Source organism: Lissotriton helveticus, chromosome 5_1 (genome assembly GCF_964261635.1).
Source record: "Lissotriton helveticus chromosome 5_1, aLisHel1.1, whole genome shotgun sequence".
In the NCBI taxonomy this organism is placed as follows: Eukaryota; Metazoa; Chordata; class Amphibia; order Caudata; family Salamandridae; genus Lissotriton; species Lissotriton helveticus.
The window spans coordinates 1,468,814,328-1,468,830,228 of NC_136065.1; the positions used below are offsets into that span (position 1 = coordinate 1,468,814,328).

At 48.2% G+C, this 15,901-nt stretch overlaps 2 pseudogenes; both read right to left on the bottom strand.

The window, feature by feature from the left end:
• Positions 1–999: 999 nt before the first annotated feature.
• LOC144756745 (28S ribosomal RNA) lies at positions 1,000–2,219 on the bottom strand (annotated as a pseudogene).
• A 991-nt stretch (positions 2,220–3,210) lies between these two features.
• LOC144757161 (18S ribosomal RNA) lies at positions 3,211–4,614 on the bottom strand (annotated as a pseudogene).
• Between the last annotated feature and the right edge of the window lie 11,287 nt (positions 4,615–15,901).

A 15,901-nucleotide genomic window follows, 5' to 3' on the forward strand; every position in this document is an offset into this window, starting at 1 on the left:
TGGTTATTATACTTCCCATAAGCGTCAAATCATTTTTGCTTCCAACAATACAACATTTGTTCGCTCCGGAGTACAGCCACACTGTAAGCTGTCCTTACTGGAACTGGGATCACGTATAGGCCAGAGATAGTACACTCTGCGGTACTAATCCAACAATTGAAAAATTGTCTATGAACAGTCCTGTGAAATTAAGTATGAATAGCAGGACATGAATAATCTATGCAATATGCAATGATTATGTGTATGTGATTATTTGAGACCCATTCTCCATTCAAGACATTTCAGTAATAATGTTGTACACTTTCGTATCTAACTTATTATATTATAAGGACACATCTATAAAAATACAGATCTATAAATTGCACATGTAGCTAGACAATGCACATCAATAAGAATTCACATCTATAAAATCCACATCTATGCTAATTCTTATGGCAACTATAACTATTAAGTTACTGTTTAACACATTTAAATACTAATGAATCAATATTTGAGAACAATATGTTTTGTAAGAGTGACGTGTGCTGTACAATAGTGTACATCTCAGCATTTTAAGAGAGACATAGTTACTCCCGCCGTTTACCCGCGTTTCATTGAATTTCTTCACTTTGACATTCAAAGCACTGTGCAGAAATCACATCGCATCAACAACCGACTCGGGCCTTCGCTATGCTTTGTTTTAATTAAACAGTAGGATTCACCTGGTCCGTACCAGTTCTAAGTCAGCTGCTAGGCACCGGCTGAGGCAGAACGCCAGCCCCACTATCCCGGGGAGGGAGCACGGGAAGAGGCGACCACCGCAGCTGGGGCGATCCACAGGAAGGGCCCGGCTTGTGTCCAGAGTCCCCGCTGCCCCGGACAGAGGCATCTCGTCCAGCAGCGGCGCGCACCCAGGCCCGCTTCATACCCCAGACTGACCGACCCAGCCCTTAGAGCCAATCCTTATCCTGAAGTTACGGATCTGACTTGCCGCCTTACCTTACCTAGATTGTTCCAACATGCCAGAGGCTGTTTACTGTGGGGACCTGCTGCGGATATGGGTATGGCCCAGGTCGATATTCACACCATCTTCCCTGGATTTTTAAAGGACCAGCTAGAGCTCACCAGACGCCGCCGGAAACGCAACACTTTCCAAGGCTCGGGCCCCTCTCTCGGTACGAATCCATTCCAGGGCGCCCTGCCCTTCACTAAGAAAAGAGAACTCTCCCCGGGGCTCACGCTGGCTTCTCCGGAATCGTTGCCGTTACCACACTGGACGCCGCGAGGGCCCCCGTCTCTGCCACTCCGGGTTCTGGGATATGAACCCTACTCCCTTTCGATCGGCCAAGGGCAACGTAGGCCATCGCCCGTCCCTTCCGAACGGCGCTTGCCCATCTCTTAGGACTGACTGACCCATGTTCAACTGCTGTTCACATGGAACCCTTCTCCACTTTGGCCTTCAAAGTTCTTGTTTGAATATGTGATACTACCTCCAAGATCTGCACCTGCGGCGACTCCAACCGCGCCCTCGCCCGGGGCTTCCATACGCTCTGCAGTGGCCCTCCTACTCATCGCGGCTTAGCCCCCATGGCTCTCAGTGCCCGCGAAGGCCGGGTATGGGCCCGACGCTCCAGCGTCCACCATTTTCAGGGCTAGTTGATTCAGCAGGTGAGTTCTTACACAATCCTTAGCAGATTCTAACTTCCATGGCCACTGTCCTGCTGTCTATATCAACCAACACCTTTTCTGTGGTCTGATGAGCATTGGCATCGGGCACCTTAACCCAGCGTTTGGTTCATCCCGCAGCGCCAGTTCTGCTTACCAAAAGTGGCCCACTAGGCACCCGCATTCCATGCCCCGCTCCACGCCAGCGAGCCAGTGCTTCTTACCCATTTAAAAGTTGAGAATAGGTTGAGATTGTTTCGGCCCCAAGACCTCTAATCATTCGCTTAACCAGATAAAACTGGGGGCTCAGAGCGCTAGCTATCCTGAAGGAAACTTTGGAGGGAGCCAGCTACTAGATGATTCGATTAGTCTTTCGCCCCTATACCCAGGTCGGATGACCTCTACGGACCTCCAACAGAGTTTCCTCTGGCTTCGCCCTGCCCAGGCATAGTGCACCATCTTTCGGGTCCTATCATGCACGGTCATGCTCCACCTGAGTGGGCCTCCCCGCCCGGCGGCACAACGCGGTCGGGGCGCACTGAGAACAGTCTGCCCCAGTCGACAGTCTCACCGGGAGCAGGGGGCCGCGTCCCCCATTCAACTGCCCCAGTGCGCCCTGAGAGGCAGCCAGGAACTGGTACCCGGGAGAGGGCACGGAGGCGGTCGAATCTCCCTCGGTCCCGCAGACATGGCGAAGCTGCTGCCAGGGGGCTGTAACACCCACCGCTAGAGTGGAGGGCCACCTGCCACCCTGAAGCCTTCCCAGCCAACCCAGAGCTGGTCGCAGTGCACCACTGCAGATGAAATGCGCCCTGTGGGGGCTGAGTAGGGTCCAGGAACCAGTCCCGCAGAGGGGATGGAACTCCAGGGCCAGCGAACTTCTCTCCGTGCTGAATCTTCCGGGTGGATTGTACGGACCCTACCCATTCGTACCGGGTACCTGGCAACGAGAAAGGGTCACCACACCTGCACCTTCAGCCCTCTGTTGCCGAACAGCACCTACCCGGGCCGGTGGGCTGGGGATCAGTCCACCCAACCCTCGCCCGGTCGGAGGCACCGCGAGGGAAGAGCACAGCGGCTCCCCATCCCACACCCCTCCCACCAAGAGGAGCCATGGTCCCTCGCCAGTCCTTGCCCCTTCTCTTTCAGGCTGCTCTGCCACGTGAGAAGGGCCGCTCCTCGGTTGACGCAATCCAGTCGGGCTTGGGCGTTGGCGTGGGAGGGCCCAGCCGGCACCAGGGCCTATTCGAGGGAGGGGTGGTGCCAGCCTGGGGATGCACTGCCATTCGGTTTTCCACCGTTGGGGTAATTGTGCCGGGTGAGCTTGGGTTTCGTCTCATAGAGGGACAGGGGCCGCCCCCTGTCCCCGGTCCCTCACACGTCGGTCGGCCCTTCCGCGGGGGGAAGAGGCCCGCCGAAGTCCCGGACCTCACCCGAGTGCCCCATGTGGCCCCAGACCAGTCTGCCGGCCGATGGTGACCCAGGGCCTGGCCTATGGTATGTGGTTGCATGAGGCAGCCGAAGGCTTCGGGCTGGCGCCGTTGGTTTCTCGGGCCGCTCAGCCATTAATGATCCTTCCACAGGTTCACCTACAGAAACCTTGCTAAGACTTTTACTTCCTCTAGAAAGTCAAGTTTGATCGTCTTCTTGGCGCTCTGCCAGGGCCATTGCCAACCCCGGCGGGTCCGATCTGAGGACCTCACTAAACCCTCTAAGAAGTTGGACGCCGACCGCTGAGGGTCGCGTAACTAGTTAGCATGGACGAGGAGGAGACTAGATCGTTATCGGAATTAACCAGATAAATCGCTCCACCAACTAAGAAAGGCCATGCACCACCACCCACAGAATCGAGAAAGAGCTGTATGTCAATCCTTTCCGTGTCTAGGCCGGTGGTGCCCTTCCTTCAAATCCTGTAAGTTTCAGCTTTGCAACCATAACCCTCCGGAACCCAAAGACTTTGGTTTCCCGGAAGCTGCACTGCGGGTCATGGGAATAACGCCGCCGGATTGCTAGTCGGCATTGTTTATGGTCGGAACTACAACTGTATCTGATCATCTTTGAACCTCTGACTTTCATGCTTGATTAATGAAAACATTCTTGGCAAATGCTTTTGCTTTTTGCTTTGGTCTGTCTTGTAATGGCCCTAGTTCTGACAGCCAACAAAATAGAACCAAAGTCCTATTCCATTATTCCCACCTGAAGTATTCAAAGTTAATGCTTCGGACCACCAGGACACTCAGTCAAGAGCATCAAGGGGGCACCGAGTGGCAAGGTCTGGGACAGGCGGTAGCTCGCCTCGCGGCGGACTGCCAGCTCGATCCCAAGATCAAACTGCAAGCTTCTTAACTGCAGCAACTTTAATTTACATTATTGGAGCTGGAATTACCGTGGCTGCTGGCACCAGACTTGCCCTCCAATGAATCCTCGTTAAAGAATATAAAATGTACTCATTCCAATTCCAGGGCCTCGAAAAAGTCCTGTATTATTATTTTTCGTCACTACCTCCCCGAGTCGGGAGTGGGTAATTTGCATGCCTGCTGCCTTCTTTGGATGTGGTAGCCGTTTCTCAGGCTCCCTCTCCAGAATTGAACCCTGATTCCCCGTTACCCGTGGTCACCATGGTAGGCACAGAAAGTACCATCCAAAGTTGATAGGGCAGACATCTGAATGTATCGTCGCCATCACAGGGATGTGCGAGTGTCCCGAGGTTATCTAGAGCCACCAAAGCGGTAGGACAAGCATGGATTGGTCTTGGTCTGATAAATGCATGCATCCCGGGAGTTCAGCGCTCGTCGGCATGTATTAGCTCTAGAATTACCCCAGCTATCCAAGAACCAAATGGAGCAATCAAAGGAACCATAACTGATTTAATGAGCCATTTGCAGTTTCACTGTACTGGCCGTGTGTACTTACATGTGCATGCCTTAATTTTTGAGATAAGCATTTGCTACTGGCAGGATCAACCAGGTAGCCGCACCTGCTGACGAGATGGGGCCACATGCCTATCTCCCCGACCGGCAACCTTCATGCAGCCCTCCCTCTCTGGAGCCTGCCAGAAGAAGGAGCCCGCCCGCCTGGGCTGGAGGGCTCGCTGGAGGGGTGTGGAGAGGTGCGGTTGCATGGGCACCAGCAGGCCCATCCACCTCTCCGGTAAGGAGAGGTGGGCCGAGGTGCAGCCTGAGTGAGACGCAGGTGTGCCCGGACCTTGCGGCGGTGGCACCCCTTGGAACGGTCGTTCCGAGCAGCTGTGGAAATGTGCTGGGCAGAGAGGGATGATGGCATGGCACGCGGGCCTATAGACCTGCTGGGCAGCAGCATACGAGGAGGTCTGCCTTCCCCTATTTCAGAATCGCCTGACCTCATGGATGTCTGACTAACTGTCTCCCTAGTAATCCAGAGGCAAATTAACCCCCTTTCTCGTAATCTGTGCCCACCAGGTGATAGAGGGGACCCAAGGCGTGAAAGTACCCGAACTCCTGGAGCCCTCGATGGGATTGGGAAGGCGAATGAGCCCTCATCGGGACTTCCAGGGAAGCCCGGCCATCTGGTCTCCCCATAGGAAAGCATTGCGTGCGACCAGATGGCCGAGGGGAAAGGTGCGACCAGATGGCCGGGACCGAAATGATGCCCATCTGCCCGCCCCAAGCAGAGCCATAGTGGTAGGGCACCCCCCTGCCATTGCAGGGCCCCGGGGCTCTGCATCAGGGACCCTTGTCCCGGGCATATGGACCCTTGGCTGAAACCCAGGTCCCGGGCCGGTCCCTCCTTCTCAACCCAGCCATGCCTGGGACATCAGGGAGCCTGCCTGGGCACAAGGGACCCCTGTCCCGGGCACACGGACCCTCAGGACGTGCGCTCATTTTCCACACATTTTTTCCATAATGCCGCGTAGTGGCGTTACGCCAATTCTGCCCAGCCCTAATGTTTATCACATGAGTTATGTATATAACAACATTCTCCACGGTAAGGCATTAGATATAATAAAGACTAGTTAAAGGAATGGCTCACAGCCAATGAACTTGAGAGAACTTTAACGTATTTTAGCTTATAAGGGCATTGCAAAAACAATATGAACTTAAAAATTATGCTAAATGTATCCTTGACCTGTGGTAATGATCTTCATATTTTTACATTCGGTAATCTAACATCACTTGCACTTTTCCTTAATTGCCCTTTGATAACCATAGGGAAATTCCAAGATGAATCTTGTGGTCTCCCCTTATCATACTGTAAAAGGATATTAGCATCAGAGACACAGAATTATGTTATTGCAGGTAGGCTTCTGGTGACATGATTGTGGGGCGTGAGATGAACCCAGTTAAAGGTCAGATGTACTATCTTAATCTGCCTTTACCAAGTGATCAATGTAGCCCAGTGAGAGAGCTGAAGTTGTTTTCTCTATTTTCTAATGCTAGCTTATTCTCACATTCTAAATATCAAGGTGTTTCGGGGGCCAGGGCCCAACCTTATGGTGCTGTGGGGACATGGCAAGGTGTATTGCTGAATATCAGTTGATACTTTGTGGTATTGTACATTGTGGTACTTTATATTGGATTTTATATCAACATGTCTAACTTAGTAATTCTTATAGAGCAGATTTATACACATTAAAATCTAACAAAAGGTTTTTATGTTTACTAATATAAAACATTCAATTAATGTGTGCAATCAAAGTAATTTCGGTTAAAACGTGCAGGGCACAAAATATGTGAAGTCCTCAACCAAAATGGCGGAACTAACATACAATAATGTATAGGGCAGATATTTATTTAGAAAATGAAACAGATATTGGAAAACTTCTTTGATAAAAAAAAAAAGCATAAAACAAAAAACCTATCTAAATCTACAGGCATCATTTTGCTGTTACTTTTCCAGAGACCTCTGTGGAGAGATGATTTATTTTCTGATGCATCACTCTCATGGAAAAGTCCCACGTATTATGCTCATAAGGTAACACGGTAAAATAAAATGACTATTAAAAACTCAACACATTTTTATGCACATACCCTAATTTTTTAAAAAGAGAAAATATGGTTACAAATTACCTCGAAAAAATAAAACCAATTTACACACACCATTACAACTCATATCACCAACAAACCTACTCATGGAGGTGTATAATAGTCTATAACCATCTGCATTTTTGTTCCCATAGGAAACTAAACGACTCACAAGCCACTTGCAAGATTTGTTCAAAGAGGTTCCAAGAAATAGAGGAATATCAATAAATCAAATTTTCTAAAAAGTAGAACCCAACAGGAGCGCCTCCTCCGTTAAAGTCGAGGAGCATCACCCCAACAACTAAAATGCCCCCAAAACCCCAGAAATTAATAATAACATCGTAATACAGTTAATTTATTATCATTTTATTTTACATCTATCCGTGCCGAATGGAGTGTCAGGAAAGGGTGAGGCTTGATGAGTGGTAGCAGGGAGGATGGTGGGCTGCCTGAGCACTTCAGTACAGAGTGTGCATGTCCCTTTGGTGGGCTGCCTTGCGACGGACAGCCAGACATGCACTCTTTGAAACCTCTCTAACCTAACTGTCTTAAGTCAGCTGAGTTACATCAAGCACAGTTCTCCAGTGCCTTTGGGAGTGTCAAGAAAGGCCTCTCCCTCCAACCCTAGAGCTTCTCTCATGCTGGTTAACAGCATAAGAGCAATGCAAGGATTGGTTAAGGGAGTTGGTTGGGGCCTGCACTAAACACCCGACAGCAGTGGGGAGGAGAATGTGTTGTGGGTGTAAGGTAAGTGGATTGTAATATTTTACGTGCAGTACACGGCGTGACAGTAAACACAACTACCCACCATACATTTGTCATCCCCACCACTACGATCCAAGTTAAATAGATTAAGTAATATTATCAACATGGCCGTTGGGTTGTACAGACCATCTCTCCACTTATATTTCCACAGCATGCAATGAGAGGCATTCAACATAGTACAGCAGGAGTGGTACCAGGGAGTTAGTTTCCCATGATCATTGTGAAAAGCCAATGGGGAATATTGCTTGAAACATGTTGACATTTTACAAAAGTAGCCTCATATCCTTCTTTTCCATCTCCCCTATGATTTTAATCATACCAACTAGAGGCCAGAATAAATAGGTAGCACCTGCTAGCCAGGTAGGTATACGTTTAACTTTAGCGCAAAGCCCCACCACTCCTATTTTACGTCTCCACCTCCTTTATCATAGTATTCTCTCTAAAGTGCTCCCGCATAGTTGGTAGGTCGCAGCATGCCCCGTTCCATAGCAGAACGGGAAGGACTCAATGATGAAGCATGCAACAAAGGGTAATCTTGGTGGGTGAGGGTTTTACAAGAAATTTTCTCCATTGTGGGGATTAGTCCTGCAATATAGCTGGGTTCCCATTTTAGTTGATATTTTGTGTGAGGGGCAAACCTAGTGGATCCTCTATCTACCCCCTTCTTTTTTTATAAATACGCCTTTCTGGCCCTTATTACACATAGATTACACCACTAATCATGTGCTACATATGTAATGTTTCCCATCTGTTAAACATGATGTGTTTTTATCTAGGCCTGGGCATAGTTTGCGTAGCAGCACTACAGTCTGCGTAGCGTAGCTGATGACACTGTGTACTTGTCTGCAGTGTGAAAGAATTTCAAAATAATTACAAATGGCATCCTGCACAGTGCCAGTTATGATAAAATAAGTATCTCTATCTTTATATACTAAAGTGCGTATAGTACTTTAAAAAAAAACTGAAACTGAAAAAATAGCAAGCAGTGACAGAGGTGATGATTTTGGTATCCTCCCTAACATAGGGGGAGTACCAAACAGATGCCTTGAAAACAAAAAAGCACATCTTATTGAACGATTTGGTGGTGGTCCCATCCTCTTAGGACCACCCCAAGCACAGTTATTGGCAAAAAAACATTCCCAACCAAAGGCCCTGCAACGCATTATGGGATGAGATTAGCAGTGGGCAGTGAATATTATATAGTATCCAATATGAAAATAATTCTACAAACAGCTTCAGTTCAACTGGTGGTTACTAGATGTCCCTCACGAGTCAAATGCAAATGCTTGATGAAAGGGTTTCAATGGTTTTGCATTTGACTCGTGAGGGACATCTAGTAACGACTAGTTGAACTGCAGCTTGATGTAAGAATAATTTAAATGCTTTTCATTTGACTCGTGACGGTATCTAGTAACGACTAGGTGAACTGCAGTTCTTTGTAGAATTATTTTGATATTGGATATTATAATATTCACTGCCCACTGCTAATCTCGTCCCATAATGCTTTGCAGGGCCTTTGGTTAGGATTGTTCTTTTGCCAATAACTGTGCTTGGGTTGGTCGTAAGAGTATGGGACCACCACTGAAGTTCAACAATATGTGCTTTTTGTTTATGCTCTTTGTGTTCAAGGCATCTGCTTGGTCCTCCCCCTAGGTTAGGGTGGACCCCAAAATCATCAGCCCTCTCATTGCCTAATGTTTTCATTGTAAAAGTTCACTTTTGTGAATTGGTAATATGTTTTTAAGCATGTAAAATTGCTTTTTCAAAGCATCTGAGGATGTTGTTGATTTAACTGCTACGTTATGTGATTAAGCACAGTTTTGGTTACGTGATTAAGCACAGTTTTGGTACTGTACTACGATTAAGCACAGTTTTGGTACTGTACTACGTGCAATTTGCGAATTAGTGCAAACTTTGCATGCTCGAATTGTGAATTAGTGCAACTTTTGCATGCTCCGTTAGCGTAGCGTAGTATTATGCCCAGGGTTAGTTTTATCACGTAGAACGAAGCTGCATCAGCTATACTTTGACTTAAAATCCCTCCAAAAATCATTTCAAGCAATATGTTATCTGATCTTGATTGGATGCTTCTTAAATAAATGTATAAGATGAAAGCAACAAGAACGTGCATGTTGTGATTTAAGAGGACCGCAGTCAGGGTAACTTTATTATTCTATTCGAGATGAATATCTGTTTTGCAGGCTGAGGCATTGAATAGACTGCAGGGGTTATCAAAAATAGCAATAGCATTCATCTTGCAAACATTATGTGTCTTGTGAGAAGAATAACCTTGGAAATGTTTAGCATGTAGATTACTGAAATGCGTACAGGAAAGGTTAGTAATACAACTGCAATGCACTGCAAAAAGAAATAGAAAAATACACATAGCATGCAGATGAACAATAGCTGAAAAATATGAAAAGGGTTTATGTTCAACAGCTCAAGATTTACGGTTTATGTCAAGATTTATTTAATATCCACGCAAATATTGTGGGCGTGCAGCCACATTGTGGAAAATGTAAGGGATGATAAGACGTTAATGGACCTGGCATAATGCATAATTTATAGATGTTTATCAGATTTGTTGTTATGGATTTCATGGCTTGCAGCAGTTAGGCAGGTTGCCTAATCTAATCTAAATCGCCCAGCCATACACAACCACTGATCACATAGCATTATTTTCATATGATTTATGAAGAATCCCATTCTGAAGGCTACAAAAAGAGGGGACGTGTTGGGGTGAAATTTTGTGAAGATGCCCTGGCCTTTACTGACATAAATGAGCTATATCAGACAATACTAATACAATGAAGAAAGAGAAATAATGGTTTTAATACGTATTTAGTGGTACATTACTTAGGGGTGGTAACCTATGTTAAACCCCAATGGCACTATAAAATTATCACTCATTGGAAGCAGTGACGAAAGGTGTACCCTACCTCATGTATACCTTAGCTGGACTAGCTCGCCAATCACCACCATCCACATAAATGGAAGGTGACAGACGCTTCTTTACCCTGAAGAGCACCTCATGGAAATGAGTAAATTCTTTCCTCTACACTATTCCATTAAAATTAGGTACTAGGGTGTCCACAGGATAACACCTTGCTCTTCCTGATTTTAGTCTAGATATTTTCTCATGAGGGTGCTCGCACGTTATAATGAGGCCCAGTAGATCATGCAAACTCATGAAAGGGACACCACACTTCCCCCCTCTGCCCATTGACCATATCTACCCTGCTGCTGTACTTTAATACTGGGTAAAAATGAAACAATAGCATCGGCAAAGCCACAAATGGCACATAAGGTGAGATGTACTAAACACTGATCACAAAATACTGGTGGAACTTTGCAACCATGTGGAATTTTGTGAACCGACCAATGTACTAATAGGTGGGTACGCAAAATTCTGCATCATAGTGGGTTGCAAGCTGGCTCTACATCAAGTTTGAAAAATAGGTTGCATTTCTATGAACACAAAAAGACCAAAATGGCAAATTCCAAAGAGTAGACTCGGAATTGCAAATTTCTAAAGATTAAATGAAATTGTAGTGCTTAAGAGGTTAAATCACAAATTAGGGCTATCTGGTTGTGCTAGACCTGGGTAAATCCAAAAGTCAGGCTGACTGAAATGGAGTATGGGTCAGATACAGAGACCAGCTTTGGTCCATTGAAAAGTACCTTAAATGCGTTGTTGATGTCAGTCAGCCTTTCCCCCGGCTTGTAGTGTCATCTCTTCAGACGTTGCAGTGTTTTTATTTTTTTATTTTTTTATTTTAAGGGTTTTGTAACGCGCTCTGTTACTCGGAAGTATCCTGGCGCGGTAGGCAGAGGATAAGGCGTGCAGAGAGGGAGAGAGGAAGCTAAAAGGTTACTTTAAATAGATGAGTTTTAAGGTTTTTCTTAAAGATGGCAACATTCTGGGAAGAGCGGAGCGAAAGAGGAAGGGTGTTCCAAGCTCTAGCCGCCAGAACAGATATAGACTGACCTCCCAGCCTGGCATATCTAAATCTGGGGATGACCATCCTACATTGGTTAGCAGATTGCAAGGCACGGTTTACTTGGCCTTAGAGGTGAAAAGGCTCTTAAGGGCCATATGAGCCTGCTCAGTCGGCAATGGGGCAAGGTGGGATGGGTGGAGTAGAGGCAAGTGAGAGAAGCAGTTTCCCTCTCCAGCTCCTTCTGGTGAGTAACCACCTGTTTTTTTGGCCACATCAGCGTCTCTCATGAGTTGTCCTCTGTTAGTGTCCTTCGCGGCAGCCTAGAATACTCTGCTAGAGTCCAGCTAGTTGTTTTGTATGACAGGTACGAGAAGACCTGAGATTTCAATTGGGATTTGCCCTAAGGAGTGCAGTATCTCTGTATATTCATGCGCCCTGATTTGTGTCCCAGTGAGGCTAAGCCTGCATAAAGGGACAGGAGGACAATGCTGCCTCCAGGATCTGAGACTCTCAGACGAATGCCATGGTTCTCTGGGAGATGAGAAAGGAATACAACTGGAGAGCGTGCCATGGACCGGGTAGACAAAAGTATACTCCATGTCTGCTGGGTGGCTGAGGCACAAATAGTTCACCAAATCATTATCCGAAGCTACATCACATCACCCAGCAGGGCTCTGTCCACGTTGTCACCTTTATCCAGGGTACCTGTTCTGTCCAGAACTGCACATTTTGCCAGATTACAGTCTTCACCAATACCATGCAGCGAAACCTTGATCTCTACAAGCAACAGGTTCACATGGAGGAAAAGGATCCTTTCGCCCCAGTCAGTGCGTAGATGGAGCCCACGCAGACGGAACTGTCCCCTTGGCGCAGTTTGGCAAATGTATCTGCCATCAGGGTCGGACCATGTCTTCATAACAGTGGCGGGCAGGGTTTTGCAAATAAGGATCCCAACTCCACATTTGTGGGAGGGACCGCCGTCAGTGGATGGCACTGTCGCTACAATCCTGTGTACCACCCTGCCTACCCAGTCACAGTGCAATTTGTTGGACTCCTGGGAGTCCAGGTGGGTCTCTTGTAACAGAGCCACATCTGCCATTTTATTCTGGAAATAAGAGAGTACTTTTTTCCTTTTGATGTAGTGTGTGAGACTGTTGGCATTCCAAGAGAAGACGCACAGTGGGTGGGAAACGCACATAACTAGGACAGGCATGGGGAGCCTGGAGACCTGTATCTATGTGGGGTCACCAAGGGGGGACTGGTTAGCCAAATGTGGGAAGGGAGGGAGAGAAAGGAAGAGGTGATACTATGGTGTGGAGAGTAAGATATGCTGTGAGGCAGCCCTGACAACAGCAGGCCGAAGATTGTGGGGCAAGAACAGGGATGTGGCTGAGTCCAAATAGGAGAATGGTGAAAGGACTAAGGCGGTTGGGAACAGCAAATATCAGAGAAAGGGCGTCTGTGGGAGGGTTGGGCACCGCACAGGTAGGTAGAGGAGAAGGAAAGGAAAAAGGGGAGAAGGTGAAAAGGGAAGGTGGAAAAGTAGGGAGGGAGTGTACCCAGACAGACAGGAAAGGACACCCTGTAACACCAGTCAGTGTGGGAGGGAGGGTGACAGCCGGTGCCTAACAGGCAGGTGGTAGGAGAGTGGAAAGCAGGGAGAAAGGGAATCAGTGAAAACTGTTGCTGGAAAGAGCAGCACAGGAAACACTGATCTGTGTACAGTGGGTCTAAGCTTGTGGAGACAGTGCGCTGAGAGGGCCCCATTGGGATTGCAGGGCACGAGAGATCGTGATCAAGAGGAGGTAACTAAGCATGGCTGGGGGGAATAAGGTGTCTGCGTAGGTCATAGGAGGGACAGCAGGGAAAAGGTGGTTCTTGGGCAATGTCTAAGGGAGGTAACAGACTGCTAGGGGGATGGAGAGGCAAGCGGTTCCCCAGCCCCCCATATTAGCTGGGGCCCAGAGCATAAGGTGTGGGGGTCCAGTCTGCAGAGAGATTCAACGAGATGTCAAGGACCAGAATGCAGTCAGGACATAGTGGTCTGAACCTGTGGATACATCAGGAGGAATGGGTATGGTGGTGAGAGTGAACTGTTGGTATCCCTTGTCATCCACCCCGTGGCATAACAAGCAGTGGAGGTCAGCAGCGCCTCACCGTGAGGGGAAGGAAAGAGTGAGAGCAGGTCACAAAGCACATAGGGTACATCAAACAAAAATAGAAAGCATAGCATCAGTCACAACAATATGTGAATGTTCAAGACAGGCATTGTGATACTCAGCTGTCCAGTGGACATTGATCCCTTTTACCCTTCTACGCTAGGTACAAAATAGCATCTCGTGCTTCAGGGCGATCACTCCAGGCAGCAGTGGGCTTCAGGGGGATTGGGCGTGATTTGTCTCTGTCCTGTACTTGGGTGAGAAATGCTACTGCTTGGAGAGCCTGTACCCTGTTGCCATGGGAGCACGCCACTCTGCGTCCACTAGTAGTGATGAGGGAGGGCGCTGGGGGATGGGTCAACTCAGCTGAGGAAGAGAAAGTGTCTATGTCCTACATGTGAAGACTGTCCAGGAAAAGGCACAGATCTACTGGGTCATACAATTCCTTTGTTGTGGCATCCTTGGTGATCCAGAATCAAGCGGGTTTAAAGGGGCTATTTAATGCTGGGGTAGGGCCTGCTGGAGAGAAAAGCCTTACGGCAATCATTGTTTTCCCTAGAGAAATACGCTGCTATGCGTATTTCGTGATCCTCACGTGTGAACGGACCATGTGATCGAAAAGAAGAGAGTAGTTGTCAGGCTTGCTCATGTAGCAAAAAGCAGGCATGAGGGACCAGGGATGTGTTCATTAGTCCAGGCGTGAAGGGCTGATGTGATGCGCATGTCACATGTTGCAACTCCAGTGGAGGTTCAAAAACGAGTCCCGTCAGCTTGGAAAGAGTGTCTCTTGGAAAGGATTTGACACCAGGGCCCTCTGCTGATTCTGAAACACTGACACTATCCCATCTGCTGCGATCCTCCAGGTCAAACAGCTTGCTGCTTAGAGTTCCTCGTCCCTCTCCGGGCAGAGTATTTAGACGGCTCTCCATTGCCGTGACCCTCTGATCAAGTCTGTCCACATGGGCCTGGAATCCCGCAATATATAGCCCGATCAATTTGGTCTCCGTTGATCTGAGCCTTCTAGTCGGTGACCCACTGTTGATATTTCCTGGAGGAAAAGCTCCATGGTACTGTCCTTGGCAGTGGTCGCTGCAGGCTGTGGCAAGGCAGTCTCAGAAGGTGTGGCCCCCTTGGGGTGGCCATGGTGCAAGACTGGTTAAGAGCTACAGTGAATAGGAGTTACTGTGCAGGTTTGCCCATGGTCTTGCTATGAGACATTCTTTCACAGCCGCTAGTACTCCTGAAGTTCAGGTCTATCTGGGCTGGGGGATAAGGGTCAGATTTATAGCTGCTGTTCCACCCCACCCGTCTCTGGACGGTATGCTGGCCGTATTTGTAGGTTCATCAGTGGCATTTGTGCATGCGGGAGTAAGAGTGAGCACCGCAGGATGCCCGCACACTGAGGCGGGTCAGGAACTTCCAAGTCTCAGGCCACTGGTACGTTATGACTACCCCAGGGGGGATATCAGAGAGGGTGCCATGGCTCCAGTGGTGATGGTGTGGTCCAGTTGATGAGCCCTGCTCCAGGCTAGACTAAGTCAAGGTGTTTCACCCAGCACCCACCAGGATGCAGTAGACCCAGGAGCAGTCAGGGGACCCAAGTCAGTGACCACTGTCATGCATGCAAGTGTTATGGCTGAATTAGTGGGGGCTGGAGGCAATGCCAGGACTCCTGAGAAAGTGGAAATGATCTGTGTCGACATGCCTCAATTCTATGGTGCGCCAGGACAATGATGGACCCAGTTGCCGTCAATCTTCATTGGCTGAAGTCCTGGAGGTTGATGTACCAGACCAACTTTACCGGAAGGGAAGTGAACCGAGTAGAAATGCGGTGGGAACAATTGTCCCAAAAGCCCCCAGGCATTATGCACTGCCCTCCTTGGAAGCAGGCCGCAAGGGGGAGTGGTGGAAAGTCAGTGAAACATCGGGGGTCAGGAAGAGAACCACAGTAGACACTAGACGATGTCCTAGCAAAGGTGCCCCACGTAGGCAGAACAAGGTGGGGTCACCGCAGCCCGCAGTCCTGTGCTACATGGATGTTTGAAGGCCCAACAGTCCCCGAAAGGTGGTGGTGTGATTAGCAGGGACAGGAGGCAGAGCAAGTTCCTGTGGTGACTGATGTAGCAAGATCAACTTGCACAAAGAAGCTGCAATGTTCTAGCAATTCCTCACTTGGTTGGGGCTCTGCATAGAGTATACTGAGTGGGACGGCGGCTGGTTAATTGTTGAGCCCCTGCCTTACCCCAAACATAATGTCAATGTCCAAGGTGGTACAAGGGCAGGGAAACTTGCGCTATAGGGGCCGCAATGTTGTGTGTTCAGATTCCTTGCAGCCCTAAGGTCTTTCAGCAGCAAAGTCCAAACATATAGGGCCCCAGACATAGATAAAGCA